This window comes from Ambystoma mexicanum, chromosome 2q (genome assembly GCF_040938575.1).
Source record: "Ambystoma mexicanum isolate Mex_15411 chromosome 2q, UKY_AmexF1_1, whole genome shotgun sequence".
NCBI lineage: Eukaryota > Metazoa > Chordata > Amphibia > Caudata > Ambystomatidae > Ambystoma > Ambystoma mexicanum.
In genome coordinates this window covers 530748386-530765130 of record NC_090924.1, presented here as the reverse complement: position 1 = coordinate 530765130, position 16745 = coordinate 530748386, and the positions used below count along the sequence as shown (strand labels likewise).

At 48.5% G+C, this 16745-nt stretch overlaps 1 protein-coding gene across 4 annotated transcripts in view; it reads right to left on the bottom strand.

Annotated features, from left to right (window-relative positions):
- The window catches only part of REXO5 (RNA exonuclease 5), a 1375618-nt gene that overhangs the window by 1006789 nt on the left and 352084 nt on the right, over positions 1-16745 (bottom strand). The gene's annotated exons all lie outside the window — the stretch shown is intronic.

The window sequence follows — 16745 nt, the reverse complement described above, 5'->3', positions numbered from 1 at the left end:
GGACGAACTTAAAGAAAGTGAATGTGAGGGTGGTTGAGGTGGAGCAGAGGGCCAGCGACATGGAGGATGTGATCTCTGTGCTGCAATCCAGAGTTAATGTCCTCACCGGTGCTAAAAGGTCTTTGGAGGACCAAGGGCAAGACGCGGAAGGCCGCTCGAGGAGGTACAATGTAAGGATCCTTTGTGTGGCAGAGGGAGATGAGAGGCACAGCAACAAACTGTCTGGAGAAGCTCATAGTGGATACACTGCAGCTTAAGGGACAGTCCAAATGGTTCACTAAAGAGAGGGCACACAGGGTTCCCAGGAGGAGGCCCCCGGTTAGAGCCCCCCCTCAAGCGATAATTGCTACATTTCTCAATTTCCACAACAAGGATGCTGTGCTTCAGGATGCAGGACAACGTTTAGCATATATGCTTGGCAATTCGAGGATTTTAATTTTTCGGATTTCAATCAGGATGTGCAGAGGCAACAGACATCATATGAATCAGTGAAACGGAGGCTCAGAGATCTCAACTTCATATACATGATGTTCTATCCGGCACGGTTGAAGGTGTTGGCACATGAGAAGACCTTTTTCTTCAATACTTCAAAGGAGGCCTGGGAATGGTTGGATGAAATGGGAAACGAGAGCTCAGGATAGGGGTTGAGAAGTAGCATTCATTGTGGTGGTGGAAGTGGGAATGTGCTTCGGCCAAACTCGAACGCACCCAGGAGAGCACCACCAGGGAGGGCGCTTGTGATTTTGTGTGGTAATTTGGCATTGCATGAGGTATCGCTGGATACTGGAGACGAAGGATCGCGGGAGGCCTCTATAAACACTTCACTGGAGTTAAGCCGGCTCTGCCTGGCCTCCGGCTTGAGGAGTGGTACGTTTGGGCTTCCACACTTTTTTTAATGCAGGGAACAATATGTGCGGCTGCATTGAGTAGTTATGTAAAAGGTGGGTGCAGGAGTGGGATACAGAGAGGGATGGTATTGTAGGGTGTTTGGACTTGAGGTGGCATGTTCATATCAAGGGTCTTACCCTCGATATAGTTATACTTAGTTGACAAATTAATGTTGGGCGACGGGTAACCAAGTTCACAGGTTGTATGGGGTGGGAGGGTATTTTGTTGGGGATAAGGGGAATTTTCTTTTTTTTTCTTTTGGGCTTTGTAGCCAGGGCACATGTATTTCTGCTGCTACAGCAATATTTATTCATCGCTCGTAGTCACACGACATATGCTTCTTGTATATTTTTTCCCCCAAAGTCGCTTGAATGAGTGAAGCTGTCTATCAGAAGGTGTGATGCATGTCTTGGAACATCAATGGTTTACTCGATAAGATCAAAAGGGGGACAGAGACTAAACAAACAACCCACATTTGCCCTTCTTCAAGGGATGCATTTGAAGGGGACGAATTGCATGTTTTTCTTTTAAAAATCGAATTAAATAACCAACGTGCATGTAGGATGTACAAACATTCCTACGTGAGTGATGGTGTTGATTCACAGACACACACCATCTACCACTATGTAGTTGTCTGGGATGCTAGGGGGGTATGTATTATTACTTGAGTCACTCTGAGGAGAGACAACAGAGCTACTCAGCTTGTATGCCCCGCCTCCATTGAATATGGATCTCCTTCACGAGCCTCAAGGGCTGTTTGTACAGCACCAGGTAGATCACTGGCTCGTGGGTGGAGACTTTCATGATGTGATGGACGGCAACCGGGATAGGTTCCTAGGCCAGGGACAGACAAGACGCAGTGCGTTTGAGAATGGAAATGGCCTGGTGGATGTGTTTCCGCAGTATGCAACAACCAATCCGGGATATTCATCCCACTCTGGGGCACACCTCTCCCCGTCAAGGATAGATTACTTTTTCGTACCGAATACAGATTCCCAAAGGTCGCGGATGCAGAGCATCTGTTAAGAGGCATTTCTGATCAGATTCCGTTACTGATCACTATGCATAAGGCATCGACACAGAACCATTTTTCTTTGCGACTGAACATGTATTTACTAGGATTCCCAGAGGTGGTAAGCAAACTACAGGACAAAACTGTAGCATACTGTGAGTTCAACACCAATTTGGTGAAGAGCCCTGGGACACTCTGGGAAAGTTATAAAGCAGTTCTTTGGAAGGAAACAATCTCGGTCCTCGCCACCAGGGAACGGGAGAGGTTTGCAAAGCTGACGGATACCGAGGTACTGTTGATGTCATTTATATAGCTATTTCTTGCTGATCGGTGCCAAGGACCAAAGCGCCAACTGCTGCAAGCAAGGAACTTATACGGCACCCTTGCAACTGACTCGTTGAGACACCCCATTTGGCATCCCAAGCTAGGGTATATGAGGTGGTAGATAAAGCTGAGAAACTACTGGCATGGTTACAACAGCAAGACCTGCCCCCTAGAATCACTTTGGCTGCAGGGGAGGTGGTTACAGAGGATCACAAAATCTGCAAGAGGAGTTTGCAGGTTATTATACGCAATTATATGCGATCCCGGAAGGGCATTGTAGGGCAGTACACACGGATTTGTTGGAGATCATCCCCCCCAACCCCAAATTTCGGAACTGCAGGTAGCAGCCCTGGAATCTGAAGTCACAAAGAAAGAAATTGCCTCTGATATCGTCTCTCCAGCCTGGGAGAGCTCTGGGACCCAACAGCGTCTCTCCAGCCTGGAAGGGCACTGGGACCCAACAGCTTCCCAGTACCGCTTTGGGAAAGGCTCAACAAGGCTGTTTCCGAACCTATGTTATCAATATTTGAAAGAAAGAAGGGTGATTGCCCCATGAACTGTGTCAAGTGACCATTATAGTGATACGTAAAAAAAAAATACAAATTCCCAGAAGACTGTGCCTCTTACTGGCCCTTTTCCATCCTGAACATGGAGTATAAAATATTGGCCAAAGTCCTTGTGAAGCGGTAGACTAAGGTCCAGCCTGCATTAATCTATTCAGATCAAAATGGTTTTCTATCGGACAGGGCAACTCACATGAATATCTGCAGACGCCATGTGGCTATGGAAAAGGTAGATTGTATTCCAGGTCCGTTGACTATTCTGCATATCGATTTCAAAAAAAGGCTTTTGATTCAATACACTGGGATTTTGTCAGGCTAACTTTCCTGCAATGGATTGGATTGTTGAATGAACGCCCTGTGGCGACAGCCCAGGTTATTGGGGTAACGTCTCAGCATTTCCCACTGGAAAGAGGAATGTGCCAAGGCTGCCCTCTCTCCCCGATACTATTGATCCAACCTATGGAGCCATTGGAAATCTGGCTCAGGTCGATCCACTGATGAAGGGATTTGTGTGGCCATCGGGCCAAGAAGACCACGTCTCATTGTATGCAGATGACCTGATGCTCTATATAGGAGAACCACAGAGGTCGATCCCCAGAATAATGGAGAGCCTACAAATTAACCAGGTTACTCACCGTAGTGACCACCTTACTCCTAGTCCATAGTCCCCTTTCCTCCATACTTATGGGACATCTCTCTGTCCTGTGGGAAGGGACCGGAGCACTTTGTAAAAAGTATCCCAAAAAAATGTCCCAAAATGTGTCCTTCCTCTCTTTCTTGCGTGGGGCCCAGCACGCGGCCGTAACCCCACCCACCTTGGCTCTGCCCCGCACATCGCCCATCAGTCCTTTTCTATCGCCAGGTCGTTGACCTATTAGCAATAACAGAGGAACCTTATTAGAGGGGACGGTGGGCGGGCGTATGGAGGAAAGGGGACTATGGACTAGGAGTAAGGTGGTCACTACGGTGAGTAACCTGGTTATACTCCTAAGTCCCATCCCCTTTCCTCCACACTTATCGGAGATTCCCAAGCACTCCTAACAGGAACTACGGGTGGATGGAAATACCACTTACTGAAAAAGGTTCTTCAGCACAGCCTGACCAAACTGAGCATCAGCTCTTGAGCTCATGTCAAGACAATAATGCTTACAAAAAGCAGATGGGGAGGTCCAAGTAGCTGCCTTAGCGATGGACTCCCAGGGGACATATTTCTGAAAAGCAACCGTGGCTGCCTTGCCCCGCACCAGGTGTGCATGAATACCCTTAGGAGGTTTCAGCCCTTGGACGGTGAAAGACTCCGTAATGCAGGCGGCGATCCACCGAGAAATAGTCGCCTTAGACGCCGCTTACCCTGAGGGTTACCAAAAGTCACAAACAGTTGAGAAGAACTCCTAAGCTCGGAAGTTCTGTCCAGATAGAACTTAAGAGCCATTCCGACATCGAGACAATGCAGAACCCTTTCTGCCTGAGGTAGGGTCGGAAAAAAGACCAGCAGGGAGATTGACTGATTCAGATGGAATTCAATTACCACCTTCAGCAGTAAAGCAGGATTCATCCGAAGGACTACCTTATCCTTGTGAAAGACCAAAAAGGGATGCTCCACCGCCAAGGCCTGGAGCTCACTCACCCGCCTCACTGACTTAACGGCGACCAAAAAGGACACTTTCCAGGATAGGTACTTGAGGTCCACCGTGGCCATTGGTTCAAAAGGCTTATGGCACAACGCCGTCAGGACTACATTTAGATCCCACGGCGGGTGCGGACTACGAATTGAAGGGTAGAGGCGTGTCAAGCCTGCAAAATGCCTCTTAACCACTGGATTACACAGAGAGTAAGAACATTGGTCCGTAGAAAGATAAGCGGAGACGGCTGAAAGGGAAGTTCTGCATTAAAGAACGTGAACACCCGACTCTGCTAGGAAGGATACGAAGGACAGCACCATGTCAATCGTAGCCCCGCCTTGGGTCCAACTGTTTTTCCAAACTCCAATGACAGAACCTGAGCCATTTACTTCTGTATTGAGATCTAGTCGAGGGTTTCCTGGCTGCCTGGATAATACGCATGTTATCCGCAGACAAGTTAAGATGTTCTAAAGACTTGAACTCAGGCACCATGCCGCCAAGCTGAGCGATTGTGGGGAGGGGTGCCACATCTGCTGTTCCCCCTGATGAAGATCGGGGGTTACTGGTAACCTGATCGGCGGATACACCGACAGGTGTTGAAGTTCTGAGAACCAAAACCTGGCCGGCCACCACGGGACTATGAGTAGAAGGGAACAGTTCACAGAGTTCTTCAGCTTCCAAATTGCTCGATGGACTAGAGGCAGAGACGGGGAGGCGTGAGCTCTCATGTTGTGCCATGGAATCTCAAGAGCATCCCCCAGAGAGGAGGCTCCCAGCCCCCCTCTGGAGGCATAGTGAGGAAGCTTCTTGTTTACCGCTGTAGCGAAGAGGTCCACCTCCGGTGTGCCCCAATGCAAGAAAATCCATGAGAGGACCTCCGCCTTCAACTCCCACTCGTAGCTGACCACTGTCCGCCGGCTGAGGGCATCTGCTGTGACATTCAGCTGGCCCGGGATGTGCACTGCAAGCAGCCAAACACCATGAAGCACAGCTCACTCCCAAATCTGGATGGACAGGTCCACGAGAGGGGGAGACTTGATTCCCCCTTGCTTGTTGATGTAATACATCAACACCACATTGTCCGTGCGTATGCGGACCACCTTGTTGGCTATGGCTGGTCTGAACGCCCTGAGCGCTAGGAAGATCGCCAGAAGCTCTAAATGATGTATGTGGAGGAGCTTGTCATGAGGCGACCAGAGATCCGAGACCTGAAGAGGATCTAATGTCGCACGCCATCCCAGGAAGGAGGAGTTCGTCGTGATCGTCACCGTAGGGGCTGGGTCCTGAAACCCCACACCCACCGACAGGTTGCTGAGAGATGACCACCATTCCATGTCCACTCTCATGGAAGCCGGAATCATTATCAATTTGGAATCCGGGTCCACAGCCTGATGCCAAGAACTCCGAAGAGCCATATGGGTCCGTCTCATCTTGAGACGAGCAAGAGGAAGAGCCAACACGCACAAGGCCATGAGGCCCAGAAGCCTCTGGAACCACCAAGCCGACATGCTCTCCGACTGCGCAAACATCTGACACGTGGCTAACAGATCCGCCATCCTGTCCCCGGTCAGGTACACTCTGCAGTCGATCGTGTTCCAGCAAAAACCCAGGAAAATCAAGTCCTGCGAGACCATCATGGAAGATTTCCGCCAGTTCACCGACAGCCCAAGATGGAACAGGAGCTGAAGGAGAGACTGAAGATTGCCCACTGCTTTCAACGGACAAGGGCTGCGTGAGAGCCAGTCATCCAAATACGGATACACATGGATACCCTGCAGGCCGCAATCACCGACATCATCTTCGTGAAGACACGCGGCGCTGGGGGCCAAAGGGAAGCACTCGAAACTGGAAGTGCTCCTCTCCCAAAGAGAAACGGAGATATCTCCTGTGTGGATTCCAAATCAGAATATGCATTTACGCATCCTGAAGATCCACCACAATGAGCCAATCGCCCATCTGCAAGGAGGACCGTATCTGGCTGGGCGTGATCATCTTGAATTTCTCTTGGGGTAGGAAAAGATTGAACTGGGAAAGGTCTAGGATGGTGCACAGGCCAGCCTGGTTGGGTTTGGGCACCGTAAACAGCCAGGAGTAGAAGCCCTCCCCTCGTTCCCCGAGGGGTACGGGTTCCACAGCTCTGAGGTTCAGAAGTTTCTGAACCTTGGCTTTGAAGGAGGGCGAGCCCGAAAGCTGAAAAGGAGGGTTGAAGGATGGGGTAGGGAGTAGGGGTAAGCGGAAGCCCGTCCGAGCGACTGACAAGACCCATCTGTCTTCAGTGATGGTCTGCCACGCCTCCCAATGAGACGCAATGCGTCCTCCCAAGGGGGTCTTGTGCGAGCACGGAGAACCCTAATTTTGTAGGTTTTTCGGTGGTGTTGCCACCTGAACCTGAGGAGGAGGCTGAGGAGCGGGAGAAAAACCGAGTCAGTTGTTGCCTACGGCGGTTATTCCCCAAAGGGGTATCCACTCTGCGAGATTTCCGGTCAAGGAAGCCACTAAAGCCAGAGGAGGGTCGGCTTTGCAACAACGGTCTCTGGGTTTTGAAAGGGGTCTTAACAAGGACCGACAAGGACTTAGCTGTCTAAGTGCTATCCTTCGTCTTGGTGAGCTCTACATCTGTTGTAGAATGAAAGAGCTCCTTACCATCGAACGGAAGGTCCAACACCTTGTCTTGGACTTCTTTCGAGAATTAAGTGGCATGCAGCCACGCCTCCCGTGAGGTATCAACCCCCGACGCAAGGCCCCAAGCCGAGGTGTCTACGTGATGAGCCGCAGCCTCCAGGAGATCCTGGGCCAAGACCCTGGCGTTGGATAATCCCACCTTAAAGTCTTCCAGCTTCTCGACCGGGATGAACTCCTCAAACTCCGACAGACCTTTCCACATCCGCATATTTGCCCCCACTAACACCAGTTCAGCATTGGCCTGCCTGAGCTGCAAGGCCGAGTTGGGGAAAAATGTTCTCCCAAGGGAGTCAAGAAGCTTAGCCTCCTTTCCCAGAACCTGAGTAGCCGTTGTGGAAGAGGATGCTACAGGCCTGGACTGAAAAGTGGCCGCAGCCACCACTGTGGAGGAGGGGGGTGGACAAGACGACAGGGCCACCTCTTCCGAAGAATGCAGCCTGTATCACGTGTCAATTTTCTTATTGACGAAAGGTCCAGAGTGTGGCTTTTCCCAGACCATGCGGACCTCGGCCAGAACATCCTTATGCAAGAACAGGCCGGTACGCTCCAAAAGAGACAGGGTGAACGTCCCAGAAAGCACGCCCTACTGCAGAGCGGGTGCCTCAGGCACTGGAACATCTAAGAAGCACATCATGTCCAGTACCCGGTCATGAAAAGTTCTAATAGAGCGGGGCAGGTCCTCGTTGTCCTGATGCCTTGCGCGTCATCCGACAGGTTAGGATCCTGCGGAGCCGTGTCGGGCGCTTCCTTGTCCACGTGGGGACAATGGGGGCAAAGGCGGAAGAGTCGGGGAAGGCACCGTAGACAAGGGAGGCGCCGGCTGAACCACCAGAGGAACGGGTGGAGCCAGAGGCGCGGGCGGACATATCTCCCTAAAAAGCCCTTTGAAATATTCCCTCATGGGGTCGGTACGCATGAGCGTTTGAAATTTACTGAAAAAGGCGGCCTCCGCGGACTGCTTTGGAACCTGAGGAGGCCTCTCATGAGGAGGATAATTCCAGGGACATAACGGGGAAGGGTGCCACACCGGCCCCTCCACCGACATATCCACACAAATCAAAGGTGCCGACCCCGCAGGTAACGAAACATTGTGCGGAAGGGGCATCCGGGCGTTCCAATCATAAACTGGCCGATAAGGATGCACACAAGGAACTCTATGTTCACCCACAGAACCAAGCCTTACACCTGAGGCCGATGGCATAGTTGTAGAGGTAGCACCCAAAATGGCTGCCACGGTCGTGGCGGGAACAGACGCCATTTTGTCATCACCTGAGGGGAACTGCGGCACGTGAGGAAGTGAGGCAGGGGTCCCCGTCGATGGATCAGGGTTCTTAACTTTAGCCTTAACATAAGGAACCTCGGCAGAGCCGGTACTATGAGACCTGGAATGTTTCTGCAACATACCAAACGCCAAATTAGCCTTTCCAGGAAGGACCTCTTTGCCCCCTCAACAGATCTGGTGTCGCCACAAGAGCGGGAACAGTGAGAAACAGCCTTCACCGATAAGGCCTTGTCAGGCCTCTCAGAAATGTTGGTAGCTTTAGCCTCTGTACGAGGGACCTCGGATCCAGGTCCGGTAACAGCCTTATCCGCGCAGACCTCGAACATCCGTTCGGTGACACCAAGCCCAACCAAGGCCTCGGGCCGCACCCTGGTCTTATTCTTGATGGAAGCCGATAGAGAGGCCTCAGAGCGAGCTCCGTTACCCCACGACCCAGTAGAACTGGGTCTACAAACAGCCCCCAAAGGAGGGGCCTAGGAGCATGTTCCGGTATCCACAGGCCCCTTACGGAGACCCTCGGAGAAAACTCTGGTACAATTATTGGGCCCAACAGGCACCTCAGGGCAATCCCCGGTGACAGAGCGATCAACGCTCCTCCCGGCCCGGGAGCAACCTGGAAAGGTATCCCCCGACCGGGGTGCTCTGAAAAGTAAAGAACTTTTAAAGAACGGGCATTTCTTCTTTTCGTCGATGAACGCCTGAAAATGCGAAAGAGGAGTTTGTCGGAACACCTCCTCCCACCGCTCCAATCGACGTTGAAGTGCCCGGACCGAAAGGGAGTCGCAGTAAAAACAGGAGTCCCAACGGTGATCCGGACCCAAAAACTCTAAACAAAGAGGGTGGGGAATCCGCCCTCGCGAAGCGTCGGTGACAGGATGAACAATCTGGAAAGTCTAGTTTGAACGACATAGATACACTAGTACACGATTGCTAGCAAGAGCCAGAGAGGAAAAAAGGGAAGAAAATCGTCTGAGGATGCAAGTGCGCCCAGTCCCGAACGAACGGAGAAAAGGACTGATGGGCGATGTGTGGGGTGGAGCCAAGGTGGGCGGGGTTACGGCCGCATGCCGGGCCCCGCGCAAGCAAGAGAGGAAGGACAAATTTTGGGAAAACATTTTTTGGATGCTTTTTACAAAGTGCTCCGGTCCCGTCCCACAGGACGGCGAGATGTCCCATAAGTATGGAGGAAAGGGGACGGGACCTAGGAGTAATAAGGACGACAAAGTGGCCTCTGGGACAACTGGAGTAATTTGATCATGTTCCCAGTAAAAGGGGGTTTGGATGCAATCCCCGAGGACTGTACCTTCAAAGTAGCCGTCAGATCATTTAAATACCTAGGTATTCATGTTTTGTCAAGACTCTTTTCTCGGGCGCAACTTGATAATCATAAATGAAAGGTTTATTCATGATTTAAAAGTTTAGTCGACCCTACCCCTGTCTTTATTGAGGTAGGCAGCAATGTGTAAAATGATGACTCTACTTAGGTTTTTGTATATCCTTCACAACACACCTGTTAGGGTCCCCGATCGGGAAATCCATAACATCGAAAAGGGCTCTGGGGAGATTACTGTGGCTTGACTCTCAACCTAGAAAAGCATTGCAGTTCCTGCATGGTTCAGTGTCAGATGGGTTTCCCAGATATCAAGAAATACTATTGGCCTCTCAGCTGGCGGTGGCAATGAATGGCTGCTGGGAGACCTGTCCCGTCCACATATTAGACTTGAGCGTGCTGGACTGGTGTTGCAGACCAGCTGCAAACATACGGTAAAGTGAACACGGTGGGGCTGCCCCTCAATCTCACAACAGGTGGTGCGTTTCTGTAAGAAGGCTACGAAGGGGACTTTGTGGGAAGGAATTGTGACCCTGAAAGCCTCATCATGGAATAACCGTGACATGTCAGCTACGGAAGTTGACTTTTGCAGCTCAGTGGCACACCAAATATATAAGAGTCATGGGGGACATGCTCTCAGAGAGCTGTGCAGAGTTGTTCCAGGAGCTACAGCAATGCTCATAACTGTCGATTTTGGACAATTATCAGTATATCCAATTTCAGGATGCCATGTGGTCACAGCTCCGGGGGAATTATGACTGCACAGAATAAACCCTGGTGGAAGCCAACACGCATATGGAACTTCTTGCTAGGAGAGCAATCTTGACTCTGTATCAAATCCTCTTCAATTTTATTACTCACCCCGAACAAAACTAACAAAAATGTGAAATGGGAATGGGCCCAACTGAGGCAGAAGAGTGGCAAGAGGCCTTAATGGCTCCAAGAGAGATAGCTATTTTGGCCCGATTCAGACTCAATCAATTGAAAATTCTGTATAGAACATACTATACCAGGGAACTGCTGTCTAAGTGTAGTTGGGCAGTGGATTATGTTTACGCTGCCATACTACCATGGGTAGGTTTTATTACACAATATGGTTATGCCCGAAAGTTCTGACTTTCTGGCCCAAAGTCCTAAAAAGGGTGTCCACGGTGGTGCCCAGCCGGTCCCGGTGGATGCGAAGTTAACCCTGCTTGGAATATGGGGTGAGATGGCATACTTGCGTTATGAAAAGTTGTTCATATCCAATGCACAAAGTAATATTGCTATTCATTGCAGTGCGAGAGAGATGCCATTGGTGTCTAAGTGGTGTTGGATATGGATAACTGTATGGCGATGAGGAACAGATATAGTGATCCAGGGGTTATTCCCATCAATTTGTTAGGATTTGGGATACATAGGGGAGTACTGAGTTCTGCCAAAACGGTTGTTACACGCAGCAATTTCTGTTTAACTGGTTTTGTTGCCCTCTTTCTACTGAAAACCTGCGTGAGGGCTCTTTGTTACTTTTGTCGCTGATGTCCTATAAACTACAGTATGTTTTTGACTGTTTTGCTTTTGTTTGTTGTTACAAAATCCATAAAAAGATATGTATAAAGAAAAACGACAGTGCACAGTGTTATGCAAAACCTCTTAATACATATAAGAAAGGAGGGGGAGAGTTGGTAAGCAAGGCATTTGAAAATCTTTTATTGTTTGTATAGTTATAGAAGAGTCAGACACAGAAGCAAGCACTTTTCACCAAAGACATTTTAATGTTAGCGAACCCCAGGTTTTGATCATAGATCTCATATCCGTTTTAGCAGTTTGGATCGAGTTCAGGAGTGAAAGTAAACCCAAAGAAAGTGAAGCACTAAATCAAAACATTCCCAATGAGAAAGAGTTTATTAAAGAACAGTAGGCCTTTCTGCTGCACAATGATTAAAATATGTCTGAATTTATTTAACCACAAAGTATTCAGATTTATATCACCCTAACTAGAGGCCCTGTTACGGATTACCCAGGAAAATACACTGAGTCTCTAAGACAGTTCAAGAGGTTTTATTAAAATGCTGTGAGCCCCAGGGGTGTCCCGCTCTCTCTCATCTCCCATGGGATTTTCTCCCCAACCCAGACGTCCGTAAACCTGGTTAGTGCTACTGATTAGTAACCCCTAATGTCTAATTCATGGCTATGGATGGTCTCTCCTCTAACCACTACTACTCCCCTCCTACCACTACTGCTCTCCCCCACCACTGCTGCTCTCCTCCGGCTAATACTCCACCCGGCAAACTACAGAAACGCCCTTCTTTCATTTTCTACCCTGTTCTACTCACTCGCCATACAAACAAACTCAAAATGCAGCACCACTTTGACTCTTCTGCCAATACTTCTCCTGCTCAAACAATCTCCTCACAAAGCCACTGCACCTTGCATCCTCCTGCTGGTCTCTTGGTCCCCCTCCACTTTTGAATTCACCTGAGCAACCCACACTTCCTGCTTCCCGTCAGGTCCTTAAATACCTCTTATCCCCCCAGGATTGGGTAATTTTCCCTGGCTAATCTGGCCTGGTCTTCCCCATCCGGGGCAGGTGTGCCCATTGGTAATTTGTAAAAAGGGGGCTAAGCCATACCCATTTTATCTGTGCATGTTTGCTGCCAGCCTGAAAAGGCCCATGTTCGTGTTTGTGTTGCTGTGCCCTGTTCCTTGGCGCTTTCCAGTAAGGGGTCGGTCGGTCTCTCTCTCTCTCTCTCTCTCTCTCTCTCTCTCTCTCTCTCTATGGTCCGACTTGCGCTTAGCTTGGGGATCCGCGCTCTGTCGTACGGTCTGGTCTCGGCGTCTGTTGCCTGCCTTCCAGGCCACCGCAGTTCCTTTGTGGTCGCGGCACCCGATGGGGCGGCCATCTCTCCGTCTCTGCTCCTGTTCCGACCTAGGCTTCTCAGTCGGATAGAACACCAACCTGCAGGTGTTTGGTTAGAGTCTTCGTCCTTCTCGTTGCTTCCACAAAGTGACTCTGCCCCTCCAGTACGTCAGACTTCCAAGACTTCAGACTCTAGCCTCTGCGCAGAAGTTTGCCTCAATCGGAGTTCCCCTCTGCTTTACAATCCGTCCTCTTATTATACACGTCACAGGGATAGCGGAAACAGTGTCCTTCTTCATTGACCAGGGCGTTCAGGCTGTGTTCAGCATTGCCTGCAGCCAAGAGAGGTAATGAAGGATTGTTGTGTGAGTTATACAAGTATTTTCATTATTCCTATATTTGCAGACAAGGTGGTTTGAACTGGCCCCTGTGCCCAAGATGGGAGTCACTACCAGTGAGGTCCCACTTGCCCAGACCATAGCCTCAAAAGGGGTGGCTCCCTTCTGGGGAGAAGGGACAAATTGCTCAGATTATTCACAGCACCCTCAAGGGGATATAATCTGGGAGCACAAGAAATCCAGTCCTTTGGTGATGTACAAATTGCTTTCTCTTAGAGTAACATGAAACATTTGGGATTCTGTTGGGATTAAGCTTAAGCTTACTTCTTTCTTGGACCGGCTTCTCCCATTCATGACAACTCACACTTTACTCTGGTTTATACCAATGGTGCTTTAGGCCAGTTGCAGAGGAGTGTATGAGTGTATTGTAGATTTGTTTGAAGGTACCAAAATAAATCTTTTCAACAATTTAAGAAAGAATTTGGGACAACGAAAAGGATAGGTTACAATGCTTACAGATGAGATACTGGTTTATGGGTGGGGAGACGAAAGCAGGAGCGCCTTGTAAGGGGTCAGAAATGTGAGGCAGACAACTTTGTAAAGGTTTCACAAAATATGCCATTTTTTTTAACTCAAAAGGTTGGATAAAAGCCTTTCTATCCCTACCCTAATGAGGTTTTCACTCCCTAAAATAAACTAACGGAAAACACTGTAACAAAGAAAGTTTCTGTCCCTCACTCTTATATACACAATATATCAATACAGAAATATATGGCAGTTTAACAACAACAACGATAACAGTATAAGTCACACCACAATAGCTGCTTCTTCTGATAAGCTGGCGATTTCCCCTACCCCCGATTCAAGCAGACTTTTCTTTAAATGTTCAAAAAGGATAAGGAAATCTTGTGTCATAAAGTTCCACTTCGGTTCTCTTTTTAATCCAACTTGACAATACCAAAAGTTCCTACTTGGATTCCAAATGTAGTTCACAATTGTTCCAAGGTCTTGAGACAGCTTCTTGTCATCAACAAAGAATACTTCAGCAAAGATTTTGAAACAATGCCTTGTCATCAATAAAGAATATTTCACACTTCATAGCTTTCAACAGAAATGTCTTTGTCAGGATATTTTGGCAACACTTTAGCTTCAGTACTACTTCATCAAAAACCATCAGTGATTCTTCAATTGCTTCGTTATAAGCTTTACCCCACCACAGTACTTCATGAACTTCCACCTGGTTTATTCTTTCCAGGTTTACTATTACTACGACTCTCTGCTCTGGTGTATTGCTGCCAGAACAGAACCAATGTTTACCAAAAGACTCTTGGTCTGGTATACTCACCAGCCAGCCAAGATAACTACTGCAGTTCTCTGTGCGAGTATACTCTCCTGCCCGAACAGAACCAATTGGTACAAAGTTGTAAGGCTTGGTATACACCCTTGCCAGGCCCAACCACTACGTCTAAGTACATCTGTGATAAGGGTCAACTTTAAAGGTTTTAGCAATGTCTTCTGCTTCATACAATTGGGTTTAATATTTTCTTCAAATGATACAAGAATCACACTGGTGCTATTTATTACACCCAAGTGTTTGCCACACGCAAGACAGGCAATGCTTCCTTCCTCCTGAACCTCTTATCAGAAGTGCAGTCCTCCTGCCAATCTTGTTCCACCTTTGTATTATTAACCAAATGCTGATTATAACTTTTCTCCTTCAGACTTCTTTGGCTTTAGCAATGTGGGTTTAAGACATTCTCTACACCTGGGCAATATTCTTCACACACACTGTATGCGGAGTAATCTTCTTTTGGCTTAGGCAATCTTGGTTTATCAATTGCCTTAATATGAGTCCCTTTTGGCTTTGGCAATAGTGGTCTGAATTCCCTTCTCGAGGTACAGCCCCATTGTGCGGTTGGCATGGCAATCATAACCCACTACATCACAATCACCTCCTTCAGGTGGGATCTTTAAAGTTTCTTTACGTCCTCTGCCTTGTTTTATATCAGCTTGATATGCGTCATACTCAGTAATTTGTTTTACATCAGTTCTGTATTCAAAAGGTAATCTGGACTCAAGCAACGGGTAAGCATGCAGCGCTCTGGGGTCACAATAAGATTGTGAACTCACTGGGTTTGGTGTGGGCATCCATGTACCTCGCTGCTTCCAGCTGGTCTGCTTCAGTTCTCCTGCGTGGTCTTGCAACCTCTCCTGCATGGCTTCCCGCGTCTTGTTTCTGCTACTTCCAGAGCCCTTGCGGCTCCCCGGCTATCCGTGCTCACCTGCCACCGCCGAACGCTTTACCAAGAGGAAACTCGCAAAAAGGTGCGCCTTCCGCTGAGCGACCTCTGCAGCTAAAATCTTCCCAGCGATCCAGTGCCAGCCTGCCACCCCTGAATGCTTGACAACAGGGAAAATGATGTGAAGGTGCCCTTTACACCCACGCGAACTCCGCAGCTGAAATCTCAATCCCATATGACCTCTCAGGACCAGCATCAGTTTCTCGTGCCACTCTGGTCGTGGCCTCCTAGCTTTTCCACGATTTCTTCCTTTTCTGCTTCGTGGAGTTTCCAAAACTCTTCCACACACTACTAATAATACTACTGCACTCCTGCTGCCTCGCCTTCCTCCAGCTTGGTCTAATGGCCTACCCCTGAGGGGGCAAGTTATGACTCTCAGCCATTCTCGGGTGTGAGTCATCAACCGTAATGGGCTGCACTCTGCAACCTTGTGCCTCTGCAGCCCTCTTCTTCATTCCAGTAGTCTGGGAATTCTGGGACTTGAGGTGTGTGAGACAGGCATGGCATCAAGAGAGACACAGACTCAAAACTTTTATTTACTACAGTGCTGGGGTTGGTGTAATACCTAACTGGCCCTAACTCTAAAGGGATGGTTCCCTCGATGGATGTTTCTAAGGGCCATCGATGTCGAAAGTCCAAAACCAAAATCTGTGTTTCTAAACCTATGCTTGCCTTCGGCTTTCTGATCAAATGTGGTAGGAAGTCTCTTTAAAGTAAAAATAGTGATTCAAAAAGAAATATATACCAAAGCTGGTTTCAGGTGGTCTTCTCACCAGGTTGTGGCTTGGTTAGTATAATCAAGGTTCAGCAAAATCAAAAAGAAGTTGTTCATTAGCTCTTTTTCACAAAGTTCTTACACCATGTCGCAAAAACTCTCAATGTCTTTAGTTCTGATGATTCCCTTCCTCAAGCTTCAAATCTTCCAAGTTTCAAAACAAAAATATAACAGTTTCTTCCAGGTTTCTCTGGGTTCCCTTCTCCAAGCTTAAGCTTCCTTTTGTCATCAAATAGGAGTACACCTTTGTTATGCATCTTAGGGTTCCCTTCCCCAAGCTCAGACCCTTTCAGTTCCAAACACAAGTTCAGTTCCAAACACAAAATTCAAAGATGTGCCTTTCTCTCATTTACAGTTTCTTTCACACACAACCTTCTCATGGGGTAACAGACTTTTGAAAACGGTAGGTTCTTGCCTCCTCCTAAACGCAACCACTCCGATCTTTGGCCTCTCTCTGAATTTTCTGCACTTGCTTTTCTTCTATCCTTTCCTCTTCCAGGTGCTTCCTGCACCCCTTTGTTATCTTCCACTTTGCTGTGCACACTTGCACCTTCTTTGTCTTTCTCTTCTCTCTGCTTACTGTGCCCCTGGCACCTTCCTTTGGGTTTACTTCCTCTTCACTGTGCCTCTTGCACATTCATTTATTTACTTTTGTGCACCTTTGCACCTGTCATTTTCCTTTCCGTGCCTCTTGCACACTTGTTTCGCTTTCCGGTGCTCACTTGCACGTTTCCTTCACTTTCGGGTCACTCGCACCCTTCTCATTTACTTTCAAGCCCTCTTCTTCCTT